Raw genomic sequence first — 17,381 nt, 5'->3', positions numbered from 1 at the left:
TATGCAGAACGGATACTAGGAAAATAGAGATAGAGATAGATAGAAAAGCAAAAAATAGAGATATACATTTGGCATTTGTAAACCTGAGAAAGGTGTATGACTCTGTACCAAGGTCAGAACTATGAGAGGCAATGTACAAATTAGAAATAAAGACGGAACTTATAGAAGCTACAAAAGCTCTGTATAAAGAAAATAAAGTGTCCACATCTCCAACCTATTCAAAATATACTTAGAGAAAGCCTTGACTGCATAGAAAAGAAATGCTAAGGCATGGGAGTACCGGTACGGAACTAATACCTATATACGTTAAGCTTTGCAGACGATCAAGTAGTGATTGCACAAGACCAAGACGACCTCAGCTACATGATGAAGAAACTACAAGAAGAATATACCAAGGCTGGGCTAGATATTAATCTCGCGAAAACAGAGTACCTATCTACAAGTGAAGAAGACATAGAAGATCTACCGATTGATGACAACGTAACAATCAAAGGAAAGGATAAATTCAAATACTTGGGGTTTATAATCACGAAAAAGGCAACAACAGAGGAAGAAATTACACAAAGATTAGGACAAACAAGAACAGCAAACCGACAACTTAACTCAGTATGGTGGGATAGATACCTAAATATGAAGACAAAAACACAGATTTATAAAACATAAGTGCGAAGTATTAGGACATATGGGGCTGAAAATTGGATTATAAACAAGAAAAACAGCAGTAAGATAGTAGCAACAGAGATGGAATGCCTGCGAAGATGCTACAGAGTAACAAGAATGGATATGAGAAATAATGACGAAATAAAGCAAAGAACATCAATAGAAACAGACATACTAACATACATAGAACAAAAAAGACTAAAGTGGTATGGACATGTAAGAAGAACTAGTGACAGCAGATGGATAAAGAGAATAACTGAATGGAGCCCCATAGGAAGGAGGAAAAGAGGACGACCCCGAAAATCCTGGAAGAACGAAGTAGACGACGCCATGAGTAAGAGAGGCCTAAACGATGGAGAATGGGACAACAGTGAGAGATGGAAGGCAGTGAATACTATAGTATCCCTGAATATATATATACTAGGAAAATATCAGGCTGGTTTCAGAGGTGGTAAATTGACAATTCATGCCATTGCAACCCTGAAACAATTTTTAAAAAAAATATATGCTATTTTTGTTAAACTGCCTTTTTTTTATTTCTTCGTGATACGAAACCTTGTTTAGTTTATTTGGTATCCTAAATCTCGTTTTTCTCTGTATCTCAAAGTTATGGTAATGATTTTAATTGTACTAATACTCCCCAATGCTGTTACCACAAATTAAAATATTAGTTTCATTATTTTTACTTAAAATAATTGCAAAAATGTTTTTTTTGTAATGGAATTCTCATTACGCATATATAATTTGGTTGATTCGATAAACAAAGACCTAATGGTGTTTCCGTAAACAAAAAAATTTTCATCAAGTGTGTACGATATTAAAATGGAGTTTTGATTACTTATTTATCATTTGGTTAATTCAATAAACGAAGAGCTAATTGTGTTTATATAAACAAAAAAAATTTTATCAACTATTTACAATATTAAACAGATTATTATAATGCCTGTAATAAAAAAATAAACATTTAAGCCATCCTTTCTTTATAAAAGCTACAATAACAAATTTAATATCAATTATAAAATTATTCAATTATTCATTTCACATATCAAAACTGTCACTCATGTCCGAGTTATAAATTTCACTCAGTGGCGTTGCCGGTGATATTCTTTACTAGGCCAGTAAATAAAAGCGAAATACGGCGATACACTGCAATTTTCTGTGTCACCATCAAATTGCATGAAAATTTGGATTCAGGTTCTACTTACCTTCTACTTCAACATTGGACTTGTGCCCTTGGTTGCTTTTTATTTTTTATGGATGAAAACTACCCCTTTTAGAAAAACATCGTATAATTGTAAATTCAAGCGGGCAATTGATTCAAATTATCTTTTAATAACGTGAGTAAATGTCAATTAACATTAAACAACATTATTTAAGATTTTATTACTGTTTAACCCCTAAATTTCACCCCCTTTAGATTTAGTTCAAAAGTGGATTTATGCCGTTGGTTGCTTTTTATTTTTTTAGGGGTGAAAAAAATATTTATTAGAAAAAAAATCATATAATTGTAAATTCAAGCAATTTGGAATTCATTGTTTATTCAGTAACATTGAATTTAGATTTATTTACTGTTTTAATTTTTAACCACATAATTTCTCCCCTTTTCAAAACCACCACTTGCGAGGAAATTCGAATAGTTGTAGTATTTTTTTTTTTTTTTTCGTTGAACCTCTAAATACATACTTATTATGAATATTATGAATTTATATGAATATTTAACAACCCTTATTAGTTGGTATGGATGATGGTATGAAAGTATGTCTGCACCTTAATGGTACATTATGTGTATCCTACAATGCTCCAGATATTAGCTAAGTCCGAAAGCTATCCAACCTCCCCTACAGTCGCATGCCATAACGTTGGGGAGGTTTATTAGTATTTTTTTGAATATTCGAGGAATGGGGCATCCGAGAAGCGTTTGTCGTAGTAAAGCTGATTAATTCTAGGGATGGCGCTAAGCGGCTTCCTCCCTTTTTTGTCCTTGCTATCTTATAACCTTTTGATCTGCCTCTTCTTCGAATGTGTGCTCTGTTAGCGGGAAAAACGGCTTTAATCATTGGCTCTCTAGGCAAGGTTGTATGTGCCGGTCAACCAGCTGAGGATTTGGCAGCTAATGTGGTGTGACATGCATATTCTGCGTTCTTTTACGTCTTAAGTCTAGTATAATACTATATAAAACTCCTTTCCTACTATGCGACTATCTCATGTTTTTTTTTATCCTTATTCTGCAGCTTGGTATGTACCCTAAGTTCATATTTGGACATTCTATTGTTTGTAGCTAAGTTCTCGTCATAGTTTGGCATACCTTTTAATCTTACTTTCAAATGATTTCTTAGGTCGTTAAAGATGTCATGAGTCTGGTCCATTTGTTTCAATATGCTTTTATTTTCGTCCTGTTAGTTTTGCAAGTTTGACCCAATACTAAAACATATGTAATTTTTGATAAAATTTTCATTTTGTAGTATATTATTAGTATTTTGTAGATGTATTCTTGCTAGGTAATGGTTTAGACTGTTTGCTGCTATTGTTGTGTCGTCAACATAATTACAGGATTTGATAAACTCAAATTATATTCGCTTTTAATAGACAAATCTATATGCCTCTATATATTAGTCTAACAGTCATCAAATGTTGGACATAAATATCCACTAATTCCATTTTTTTTTCTTCCTATATTCATGCACGCAGAGCCTGTAAACTTTTTGAGGTTGTCAGCCTATCTCATTTGTGGCCTTTCTTGTCTTCTCCTGTTTCCTAAAGTCTCTGTGGCGAATTAAACAAACAGTGATCTATTACGAGATAATTAATAGTAATTAAATTAAAATCAACTATATTTACTTCAATAGCCCTGGTGAGATAAATTAACTTTAACTCATGGGTGCAAATAATCATCAAATTTAATTTTAAATGGTTGCAATAAACAATCAAAACAATGTATAGGTTAAGATAAAACTAGGGGTGGACTTACCGGTAACTCCAACGGTAATTGTTTACACTATTTTATGAAACCACGAACAAAACGAATTTTAACATGTGTATTGGTGTACTTTTGAGTTGCGTCTGTCCACCGACACCCACCTACTCAATCGCGAGATCCATTATCTGATCGGTGCTATAGGAATCGTAGGGTTACAGGAAGGAGAAATGTATCGATTAATTTACACAACCATATTTGAATTTAAACATTCTCTCCCCTGTAAAGGCCATAAGGCCTTTAAAAACAAAACTAATACTAAATACCATTATTACTCAAGCAACAAGAAATGATACTACAAACAAATCCTATATAAATCTTAACAAATATCTTCAACTTAAATTATAATGGTGGTTTTGTCGCAGCATATTCGGTTATATTGACAAAAGCCAACTGTGCCGAAAAAGGCACAGACAAAGAGGTCAAGGCTTTAAAGAGTCAGGAAATCTCCTGGAGTCAAAGCGTTGAGATCTTTAACATTATTTGTTAATGGGGTGAAAGGGCGTGAGTTTAAGATTCAGACTTAATTAAAGTCAAAATGGTATATAATTTTTCGTAGGTGAATTTTTGAGCCCCGACCATATGAGTCCTTTACAGAATCAATTCCGCGTTCATAAATATCGCCGAAATGTGGAGCAGTAGGAGGAGCAAACAAAAATTTAATATTTCTTTATCGAGAGCACTCTCCATAAAGCTACTTAGTTATCGATAAGTACTATGAAAGTTATAACCATTATCACAAAATACTTCCCTCTTCGAGCGATATAACGTTGTAAAGCTGCCAAAAAGGCTTTCGCAGTTAAATCACTAGCTAATTCGAGATGTAAAGCATCTGTAGCGCAACATACAAATAGATATAAATAGGCTTTTTGAGTTCTAACTCCCCTGTATCGAGAAACTGTCCTCCATAATCTAACCCACAAAATGGAAAAAGGTTTAATAGCACTTAGATGAAATTTAGGCAAATTACCCATAGGGGGTTGTAAGGCTTTGGTAAAGTGTTTCCAACATCTAATACATTTGGACAATACTGAATTAACGGAATATACGAATGTGAGTACTCTTAAATCCAGCGTGTAAATATTGCTCAAGATAATAACTAGAAGAGTAGTAAGGCGAGATTGTTTTGTAACAAAAAAGGATGTTTTGCTTCATACGACAAGGAAGACTCAGATAGCCTACTCTTAGACACTGAGTATTATTACCTAAAATTACTCCCAACTTACGACATGGTTTCGAAAACGAGTATTCTTAATGGCATAATTACGTGTTTAAAGATAAAAAAGTCTTTGTAAAAGCAAATTTAATTTATTGTTATGTGAGTAATACAATATTTTGCATATTCAAATATTAATTATTCTTCTATGATTGTTTATTATTGCAACGCCACTGCAGATCTGTTTCTATTGTCTGCGCGATAAAATATTTCGTAGAACTGCTCGACACTGAATTTGAAACTAGCTTTATGAGATCGCAATAAAATTGATGAATCGTGAAGTAGTTTGTTTCTCTTAAGTTCTCCATAAAAGCACCTACGACGTCCCTAATAAGACATATTCACAAGAACATGAAACAGCTATGTACATATATATTTGTATACAATGATTAATCTTTGCTTTAACTATCACATATAATGCAAACCCTTATTATTCGATTCTACGAAAGACGTAAAAACAAACAATGACTGTAAATAATAGGTGGTGAAGTCTCCAATTTATCAAGATTTCTTTACTGTTTCTACTAACTTTGCTATAACGATGTTAACTCGCCAACAAAAACTAATTTTACCCCGACCGGCGTGGTACAAGGCGGTAGCGGGTGCAAAAAACCCTTATTGCCTTTTATTTCCGCTGAAAGGAACGAACAACTCACGAGCTCTTTATAACCACGCATAAAAATGCTTGTTTTTATATTCGGAATAAGAAAGCTACAAAATATTACAAAAGAGGCAATTTTTAACCGCACAGCTACACTAAAAAAATCCGCTGCTTTTCCGTTTACTACCCACAAAAAGGTTGGCTTAAAAATACCTTATGCAGCGGTTGTAAAGGTTATTACTCTTGTGATACTTCACAGGCTATTCATATTCCTTAAAAAAAACGTGTTTTATCAAGCTGTAAAAAGCGGCGGTTTACCAAATAGGTTTCTAATAAAAAACCACTGTACTAAACTTTGTAATAGTGTGAAATTGATTACACAAGTTGCAATTATCATATATAAAAAAACCCCAACCATTGCCACATCGCCGGTATTATTATAAAACACCGACGATGATAGCCTATATCTTCTGGAATCCATTTTAAATATATATCGTCTAACGAGTCGATTTTTAGACTGTATTGGTCGATTTTCTACACTTCGATTTGAAAGATCTTTTGTATATATCCCACATATTATTATATTCAGTGCAATAGTTGTAGGTTTCTACAAAGATCTGTTCCAGGTATTTATGGCGTTCTCTGCAGTTACAGATAATATGTCCCGCCATTTTTTCTTTAAGCATAATGATACCACTGTTTAAGAAAGGAGATAAAGAAGACCCCAACAATTATAGAGGTATAAATCTACTGAACACCGCACTTAAGCTTACCACAAAAGTCCAAACCAACAAAATCAATAAACTAACAAATTTTTCGGATGAACAACAAGGAATCAGATCCAGAGGATCCTGAGTAGACGCCGTATTTATACTAAGACCAATCACAGAAAAGGCCATTGAGTGCAATAAACCAGCATATCTATGTCTTATAACCTGACAAAGGCTTTCGATCGCATCCAAGTCGAAGACGTCTTACACCTACTATATAAAAGAAATATTACAATCAATATTAGACAAACCATCGAAAACATCTACTTTCATAAGGCAAAGATAAATGGAAAACTAACACAGTGTATACCAGTACAAATCGGAGTCAGACAGGGTGACTCGTTAAGCCCACTGTTCTTTAATATAATAATGGACAAAATAATACAAGCAGTACGTAAAGGTCATTGCTACAGAATGGGGAACAAAGAAATCCAAATATTATGTTATGTAGACGACGCCGCATTAATCGCCGAGACAGAAGATGAGCTCCAAAGATTAAGACACATCTTCAATACAACAACCAAGAAATACAATATGATTATATCAGCAGAAAACACCAAATGTATGACAACATCTAAATACCCACTACGATGTAAAATCGAAATTGACGATAAAATAATAAAGCAGGAAGCAAGGTTTAGATATCTGGGAATAGTTATAACTAGTTACGGAGAAGTTGAAGAAAAAATACGACAACAAAGCTTAAAAGCAAATAAAGCGGCGGGATCTAACGACACAATCTGGAAGAACAAACACCTGTATAAAACAAAGAGAAGACACAAAAACAAGAATCTATAAAGCATCAATTAGACCTATATTAACATAAAAGACGAGACAAGACCTGACACATCTAAAACAAGACGACTACTAGAAACAACGGAGATGTAAATACTTCGACGAATATCAAGGAAACGTTTGTTGGATAGGGAGAGAAATGAAAACATAAGAAGAACATGCAATATAGAAGACATAAATGGATGGGTGATAAAACGGAAACAGAAGTGGAACGAACACATTAGTAGAATGGCAGAGGATAGAATAGTACGAATAGCACCAAATGGACGAAGAAGTATTGGCAGACCAAGAAGAAGACGGTGCGATAATTTAAACAATTTAGGAGGCTAATATTGATGAAGGAGAAACAGGCTTTAAAGCCTACATACAAGAAGGAAGAAGAAGAATAAGAATTTTCTCTATATTTTCACAAAATCTCCATTTAAGAGAGATGATATCTGAGTTATTAAGTTAAGTTAAACAGGGCCTCCATAGATGCCGTTGGTGTGTCGCTCAGAGCCCCTGTCATTCAAAGGCAAGCAAGTTTTGCGCTTTACTTAGTTTGAGGAGGACACATTCTTTGTATTATTACCATATTATAAATCAAATATAACATATCTGTAGTTACCGATCTCTCAATTAGTCCTTCTTTCTACTGATTCCCAGTAAACCTCGGCTCTAATATTACTAAAAGATACTTAACTAGAGGATCCAATCTTATTAAACGATCCCGCACAAACCTTACGGAAAAGTGCCTTGGTTAAATCTGCCCATACTTTGCCATATTGTAGTATTGCTCGGAAAATAGCTCAGAATACCTTCCAAGTAGGCTCTTCCCTATCCGCAACACAATACATATTTATTTACATTCTGAGCAATCTCCATCACAGTACTAGCAGCGCGATGCGAACAACGGACAATTCGCATGAATGACGTATACATTTTCCGATTTTATTTATTGTTAATCTAACATTGAAATGACCTTCACTTTACTTCAAATAAACCTTAAAATGTCTTCGAACTCGATTTGACAGAGGTTAAATGATCACTAATTCGGAAACAGCGACCTCAAAAATCCTTGTCTGCCTTTGTGTTATGAAGAAAAAACGCTGATTTTCACCTCCAAATGACCTCCAGAATTAATCTCGAGGACATAGTAAATACCTCCGTTAATTAAATTTTCAAAGTCCAATTATGTTCGTAAGGATGATCTTTATCTTTTGGCTATTGACTACGTAATATCATCCCCGAGAACAAGCTAACGCCATGACAACTTTGAAGACCTTCAGCGCCCTCAAGTTTTGGTTTTTGGGTCTTGTGTCTATGGAGACTTTTGTTTGACACATCGAATATTATAATTGGCAACGTTTGGGCAGATTTAACCGATGCTTTCCATAAGGTTTGTGCGCGGTCCTTTCCTTTTTTTTGACAAATTTAATGATTTTGGACTTTTGGGTGCTTATATTAACCCCTACATTTACAGTCTATTCGGTAACTACAATCAGAGCTTATTGCATTATTTCTCATTTACATCCCCCAGGATATATTGCCTAGCGGTACTGTGTCTAGGTGTCAGCCCTTCCGTGACAAGATTCCACAAGAGAGGAGATAAAACTTCCACCACTGAACAGCCTCTGGCTACTTGTTCTGATACTGTATCTCCCAGTTAAGTTGCGTATATCACATGTCTGTTCACCTGCAGCTTGTTTTGTCTATTCCTTTTAAACAAATTATGCTTGTGATTGGTTCATGGGAGATATTGTCTAATGTTGCCTCTATATCAATAAATGCAGCTTACAGGTTTTGGTTTTCCAAAACTTGCCCCACCCACTGTACGAGATGGTGCAGTATCGGTAAAGTAGAGAGTCCTGCTCGATACGCATTTGTCGCACCATTGAATGTTACGGACAGTTTTACCCCAAGATATAACAATTTGAGTCCTTTAAGTCGTATAAAACTTGCGCCATATTGTGTGCTAATAAAACATGTTACTGTTTATATAAAGTAATTTGAAATGATCATTGGTTTTTTCTATATATCAAGACCTATTAGTCATTAGGGAGTAATAAAAAATTACTATCTGTTAAATATTAGTAAGAATAAAATAAATTGAGAAATTTTCTTGCACGGTTTAATGAAGTTTTTAAGTTTGAAAAAGCAACACTTTGTGTAGATTATACTAGAAGGAATTGATTTTTCCTTGGTCTATTATTTCTTAAGTTCCCGGCATTCTCGGAAAATTCAGAAAATTTATATATGGTTTTTCATACATTTTCTAGAGCAATCTCTTGATGTGAGTAAAACTACAGCCAACAAAGCCACATTTTCAAATGTATAATTTCTTCTATTTACTCGAAGAGAAATTTACTGTGGAATCGTGTTACCTTAGTGTATAAAGATCCCGATTTTTTTTTAAATAGTAGAATTACTTTTTATTTAACCACACAATGATCGCTTATTTCCTCGGGTCGGTAATTGCATACTCACCCTGCTGAATGATGTTACGTTTATGTTTTGGTATAGGAATGTAATGTTTTGTTAATCTCCATATTTATTTTGTGTACCGTAAAAGTCGCTTTCCATCCTTTTTGTAAATTGTTTCCAGTGTTAATTTGTTGTTCTTCTTATCAACTGCTTTGTTTTCGTATTCTTCAGTCAAAGAAATAATAAAAGCAAGCTAAAAAATAACAAAAGTGCAGGAGGAAGTGGTATCCCAGCTGAGATTTTTTAGGGAAGGTGGCGTACGATTGAAGGAAAGGATATTTTACTTGACACTAATAATTTGGCAAAGGAAAGAAATGCCGAAACAATGGAATATCGCTCTTATTTGTCCTATCTATAAAAAAGGAGACAAAACGGAGTGCGAAAACTATAGAGGTATAGCACGATTAGAAGTAGTCTATAAAATACTTGCAAAATTTATAAAGAAAAAGATTAATAAAATATGACAAGAAAGTGATTGGAGAATACCAGGGAGGATTTAGACCAGAAAAAACAACTACTAATCAAATAAGTATGTTAAAATTTATTCAAAATACGATAAGCCACGAACAAAACTTAGGATTACATATGCTATTTAACGATTTTAAACAAGCATATGACTCCTTCAATTGAACGATGTTATACGAGGTCATGAGAACATTAGAAATACCAGAAAAGCTTATAAGGCTAGTGAAAATGACGCTTGAGAATACGATAAATAGGGTAACAATGGAAGAAAGCTTCAAAGTACAGAGTGAATACAGGTTTAAACGAATTTTAAACTAGCTATTAACGAATTTATTCAACCTCGTATTAGAACAAATCCTAAGAAGATCAAATAAGAGCACAAACAGGACTATTTTTAATAGCAGGGAATAGTGCATAGCGTACGCGGATGATGTGGTGATACTAGAGAGAACAAAAAAACATTTAGAAAAAGTTTTCCAGAAATTTGAAGAAGAAGCGAAAAGATACGGATTAATAATAAACCAAACAAAAACGCAATATATGGAAATGAGAGAAGACATAACAAATAATAACAAATATATCAAAATGAAAAAAGCAGAGACTGCCTATAGTTTTGAAAAAGTGTCAGAATTTAAATACTTAGGAGTAACCATAACGAACACGGGAAGAAAAAGAGATAGACAAAAGATTAATGAAGGAAAGCAGAGCGATAGGGTCACTAAATTCATTACTGAAAGCAAAAAATGTGTGAAGAACAGCTAAATTGCGTGTCTACGAGACAGTAATTAGACCCATAGTGATATATGCCAGAGAAACGTAGATTATAAACCAGCAGGAAGAAAAGAAAGTAGAGACCCGGGAAAGAAAGGTGCTCAGAAAAGTCCTCGAAGGAGTAAAGACGGCAAAGGATATTTGGAGACGACGAACAAATAAAGAAATAATAAAGATGTATGGAAAACCAGCAATTACAGCAAAAATACGAGCCCAAAGAGCTAGATGGTTTGGTCACATTATACGTATGCCAGAGAATCAAAATGTTAAAACAATACAAAACGATACAAGGATGGAGAAATTGGAAAAAGAAGAGGGCGTCCAAAGAAGGAATGATTGAAAACAGTAAAGCAAGACTTGTCAGAAATAGGCGTAAGAAATTGGAGTGAGAAAGCAAGGGACCGAAAAAAATGGAGGGAAATAACCAAGTTTTTAGAAGCCAGGGGTCTACAACGCCTGTAGCGCCTGTATATATATATATATATATATATATATATATATATATATATATATATATATATACATATATATATATATATATATATATATATATATATATATATATACATATATATATATATATATATATATATATATATATATATATTGTTATGTTTCTTCTTTCCCAACCAAAGAAAAATAAATAAAAAAATCCATCGAAATAAAATTTTAAGATATCAATATAAACAAATTGTATATAGTAATTTAAGATAAGATTTAGTGTAGATAAGAATAAAAATTTGTTTGGCAAACGACCTTTTTCCGTTTCAAACAAAATTATCAAAAAAACTTTGTTTAGAATTAGAAGACATTTTACCTGTAAGTTAATCTTTTCATTGTTTGTATAATCGAGTATTAAATGACCATATTCTAATCTTTTGAAATATGTATAAATTGTGTATTGACAAAACCAATTTTAAAGTAAGCTATTTAGTTTTTCTCTGAAACCGAAATTAGGCTTTTCCAAAATCATGGTAAACACACTTTGAGCTTTTGATTTGACGGTCGTTTTTAAATAGGAATTTGTCAGCCGATCATGAGACCGGAGAAGTTAGTGATAATTTGGTCATCGAAGAAAATAGTCATTTGTCTCAAGATAGAGTGTGGTTCGTAAGTTTGGATACCGGCATTGTGAAAAGAAGTAAATAGTAAATAGAAGGAGATAACAAGTAGATTAAAAGAGGTCCTTGTATCTACCGTGGGCATTTTGTGAAGTATATGTGAAAGTATTTTTACGGCATCAAGTTGACAAAAGGAGGTCCTTGTGTCATAAATAAGTAGCTGAGTTTGGAGAAGTGAATCAGGTGTTTTTGTGTAGTCTGCAGGAGGTTTGCAGAGACGTTAGGAAGGAGCCGAGGGGCCAAAGAGGAGAGATCACATCGTTGAGGAGACTGGACTTTTCTGGGTATGTTCCAACATACAACTCAATAAGAAAATAAGCTGTAAGTGTTTTGTACAATTGAATTTTATATCTGTGAAGGATCGGTTTGACATCATGGTCATTAGCATTCAAATTTAAAAACTGAGGTTTTGTTAGGCTAATCAAAAGTTTAAAGTTTAGTTGTTTCTTGTTTCAAGTAAAGACAAATTTAAGTAAAATTGGTTTTCACTTAATATAAATGTATGTAGATTTAAAATCTTATTATTATAAAAATTTGATTTATTTTTTTGTAAGCTGATTGATAAGATAACGACAGAATTTGATAATTGTTTTATTCGTTCATATAAAATAAAGAAACGTAAATTTTTGTAATATAATATATTTTTTATTCTTATCCTTCTTCTCTATCCCGATAAAAGACAACTAGAAAATCTTTGAATCCATCGAACACAGGTAATATAAGGAGTTTATTTTACTTTTGATAACAAATAAGTTATATTTTTTTTATTGGCTCAATAAACTAAGATTAAAGTCAAAATAAACAATCGTAACAATATATATATATATATATACATATATATATATATATATATATATATATATATATATATATATATATATATATATATATATATATATATATATATATATATATATATCATCATCATCATCATGTGCAGCTTTATCAACCGTTTCCAATTACGGTGCAGCCTCCCTTATTTCAATGTTATTCTATGTTCTTATTATTATTTGACGATGTCTTAGTTATTCGTTGTTCTAATAATTTGCGCTCATTTGCGCCCATATTTTTCTATCTTGTGCTATTCGAGACCACGTTTTCCTGTTAATTTTCTTATATCATAATCATATATAAATATATACAGTGGAACCTCGATTATCCGTCTCTCTATTAACCGTCACCTCTGTTAACCGTCAGCGTTCATACATAAGTTATATTGTCTATATAACCAGCAGTCTATATACCGTCTGAAGCCGGTATGCTGCGAAGTGACGATGGAAATATCACGTGCTCTTTTCTTCCTGCGAATACAACATCATTGATACAGCCAATTAATCAATTGGTCATTAAAACATTCAAAAAAAGATACAGAAAAAAATTTATTCAAAACCTAGTTATGGAAGAGGAATATTCTTTGTCAGAATACTGGAAAGCATACAATTTAAAACATGCAGTCGACAATGCTGTGGATTCTTGGGCTGATGTTTCGAGAGTAACGTTGAAAAGAGCGTGGAATAAATTATAGCCTGAATCAACTCAAGATGTAAATGCTCCCGTGACAGCCGAGCGTGATGCGGTAACAAATAAAGTTATGGCTGGATCAACTGTTTTGTTTTCGTTGCTTAAAGATGACATAAACGAATGGTTAATTTGTGATGAGGACGCAAATGGCTATCGATTGCTGACAGAGGATGAAATCGTTGAAATGGCAATAGAGGCGGACGAAACATAGAATCTGACACAGACTTTGACGGTGGCGATGTTGATAATGCTATTGCAACTCACAAGGATTTGCGTAAAGAAGCTAGAAAAGCTGTATCGCACATACAAGAATTCATCGAGTGGTATTCTCGGCAAGAAGAAGCATATAAGGTAGATTTAATGATTTTACGTCGATTAAGAAATCCATCCGTTGCAAAATGTGAAGTAACAATAAAACAAAGATTTTGGAATATTTTAAATCAAATTGAGTCGACTGTACTAACATAAATCCCACTTATATTGTCAAATAAAAGATACAAATAAAATTTGAGAGTTATACTATGATTTTTTTTAATGTTCTGTTAACCGTCTTTTCGATTATCCGTCATACCCTCGGTCCGGTGCCCTGGCGGATAATCGAGGTTCCACTGTATATATATATATATATATATATATATATATATATATATATATATATATATATATTTACATTCAAAACAGTACCCAACAAATACGAAACGATATGCACAAAAAATTTTTGCAGTGTACCTACGCGATTTTTCTGCAAATAAAAAGTTGCGTACGCTCGGTCTGGAAGTCTGGTATGCCTTCGATCGCTTCAACGATTATAAAGGGCCGACACCAATGGATATTAATAGTTGCCGATGTTTAAATAAAATCAAGAATTCCGTATATAATTTTTCAGCTGATACAATAACCCAAAAAAACTGATTCAGAAATAGTCCGGCAAGAATTTTTCAAATAGCGGTTGTTATGTATTGATTTATTACTCGGTAAAGGGATATTGTTTAATATTTTTATTAAATATCTCGTTTATAATAAACCACAAATTAAAAAATAAAATATTTATTTTCGGTTTCCACGCAGAAAGCAATTTTAAAAATATAAATTCTGAAATTAACAAGTCTAACTATTTTTGTTACAAAAAACATTCTCATAATATAATTTAACCTGGACACTTATAATTTGGACATGCAATTACATATTTTATATTATTATTATTATCTTTGCCTTTATCCTTCGACTTCATAGACATATCCTGCGTAAACAGGTCTTATAGGTCTTCTTTGGTCTTCTTCTCTTACTCTTTTCAGGAACTAGCAGCGATTCATCATAATGCCCGAATCATCTTAACCTTCACAATTGGTTCTTCCCCTAATATACATTTTCTTAAAATCGTAGACTAATTTTCGAAACCAAATTCAAGAATTCCGCTTTAATCTGTGCCTTCTAAAAATTGCAAGGCAAAACAGACGTTGTAAAGATGTTAAGAGAGACATGGGGAATCTAAAAATTGCATTCCACAACATATCTCCTCAACTAAGCAAAATTCTTAGCGAATTGGTTTCTAGTAATCGTACAGAGTATATCGAAATAAAAAGGAAAACAATAGATAGATACTCAACTCCGTTATAGTTTATTTTTATGAACGAGAGAGTAATTAGCATAATTTTAACTGGTAGCTCCGACCACTCCATGGGCGTGCTCAAGATTAATTGAAAAATTACTTTGAATACCTAATTGTAAAAAATAAATGAATTATTTCAGTGTTATAAAGTGTTATGTGTATGTAAACAAAAGTGGCCTCTTTTATCACACACTATATTAGAACTGGCTGGCCTACATTAAAAAAGGTTTTAAAAAATTCACATTTTTTTTAATTTTTAAAAATTACAAAAGAGAAAAAGAGTTTTTAAAACCGTCTAAGGTATGTTAAATAGATGAATAAAAATATTAATATAAAACTTACAGCTACTTGTTACAAATCCAAATCAGATTCAGAAGATGAACTTTCAGAACCAAGATTTATAATAACTGGCTCGATCATTTTATCAGTAATATTGTCCAGCTTCCACATTTTTTCCTCTTCTTTAATAGTGTGATTTACTGCCTTTTCCCAGTTTTCAGGTTTTACATTATTTACGGCCTCCAAAAACAACTGTTTAACATCATGAATTTTAAAAGTGGTATTTTTTCTTGAAACTTCACTCTTTATCTGTGCTCATACCAGTTCAATCAGGTTTAATTCACAATGATATGGTGGGGATCTAAGTACTGTCATTCCACGATTTTTGGCAATTTCATCAATTTCGTATTTTTAAAATTTTTCTTTATGAAGGGCACACAACGAATAAAGTTCCTTTCTTATAGATCCGGGATGGTACGTAATATTTTTTGAACTCAGCCAATTCTGCAAGTCTTTTTTAACCACTTGGTTGTGGACAGTCCTTCTATAAGTCTGGAGTGATAACTTGCATTATCCATTACTATTACACAGTTCTTAGGAAGAAAATCTATCATTTGTTCGAACCATTCTTGAAAGACATCAGCGTTCATGTCTTCATGGTAGTCACCGGTACGAGTTGATTCAAAAGTTAATAAACCACCTTCAACAAAACCGTCTGAACTGCCAATGTGTACTATTATCAGCCTGCGTCCCTTTCCTGATGGTGGGTTTAAACCAGTAGATAAGTTATTTACAAAAGCGTGCCTTTGACTTGTAACAGTTTCATCCTGCCAAAATTTATTTGGTGTATGACCCTCGTTGATCCATGTTTCATCAAGATAAAATATTTTTGTTTTTTGGTTTCTCATTTCCTTTATGGTTCTTAGAAAATGTCTTCTCCATATGACAATATCGCTTCTTTCTAATAAAATAGACTTTCTGGGATTCTTTCTCCAGCGGAAGCCTATTTCTTTTAAAAGTTTCCATAACGTACTTCGACTCATTTCTGGGTAATCCTTATCATCTCGAACTGAGACAAGAACTTTATCCAATGTTGGAAATTCTTGTCTAAAGAAGAATTCATGCACTTTCCGTCGAAGTCCTTCTTTAAAATGATATTCTATTTGAAATTTTGGTTTCCCTGGAGCATTACGTGGCATTTGAAAACTACCACATTTCTCTTCTTTAATAACTCTGTAAATCGTAGATTTCCCAACACCAAGTGTACTGCTAACTAACTCAACGGTCTCATCAACACTTTCACATAAACGTTTGTCTGTAAATGATTTAAAACAATTAAATATTAATGTTTTTTCATTAACTGTTAGAGGACCAATTTTTCGGCGTTTACACGGCACTTCCAAATTTTCCATAACACTAGTATACACAACAAACTGCACCTTGCAACTGAAGTACCTACTTTTAGTGAACTGTTAAGAATTTTGAATACGCCACTTGGACCTTCCTATATACAAAATGGAAAAACCCACTATCACATTTTCTGTGGAATAAGTTTAGAAGGTAATTATCTAGTCAATTACTGTCGTAGATTCCTGGAATTAAAGAATTAAATGTTTGATTGTTTAAACCCTTACTTCGTGGAATGCACTCATTTCAGATAAAATAAAACGTTTTATTTTATCCAAAGAATTAAACTTTATTTTGCAAATAGGCAAAGAATTAAACTTTATTTTGTAAATAGATAAAATAAAACGTTTTATTTTATCTAAAGAATTAAACTTTATTTTGCAAATAGGTAGGTACTTATTAAACTTTTATTGGTTATATATAACCAATAAAATAAACATCTTACATTTCTTGCAAATTCATTAGTACCTGATAACCTCCATCACTCCGACACTGGCAACCTTATTTAGGGATTAGTAATTCTCACAACTATTGTATTCTATTCTGCTCCAACCTTTATACCTGGTGGTCATACTCAATTTAAAATTGTTTTCCTATATACTTCTGTAAACTTGTTGACAAATATCTGTTTTTCATTGAGTCACCCGTATCAACAGTTTAGTGATTTGCATACATAATTTATTGTTTTATTACTCTCTCATACATAAAAATACACTATAATTCGAATTC

General features: G+C 32.8%; 1 protein-coding gene across 1 annotated transcript in view; it reads left to right on the top strand.

Moving 5' to 3' along the window:
* The window catches only part of LOC140451849 (agrin-like), a 714,345-nt gene that overhangs the window by 544,311 nt on the left and 152,653 nt on the right, over positions 1–17,381 (top strand). The gene's annotated exons all lie outside the window — the stretch shown is intronic.

The sequence above is a fragment of the Diabrotica undecimpunctata genome, chromosome 10 (assembly GCF_040954645.1).
Source record: "Diabrotica undecimpunctata isolate CICGRU chromosome 10, icDiaUnde3, whole genome shotgun sequence".
Taxonomy (NCBI): Eukaryota; Metazoa; Arthropoda; class Insecta; order Coleoptera; family Chrysomelidae; genus Diabrotica; species Diabrotica undecimpunctata.
This window is presented reverse-complemented; position numbering and strand designations above follow the sequence as displayed.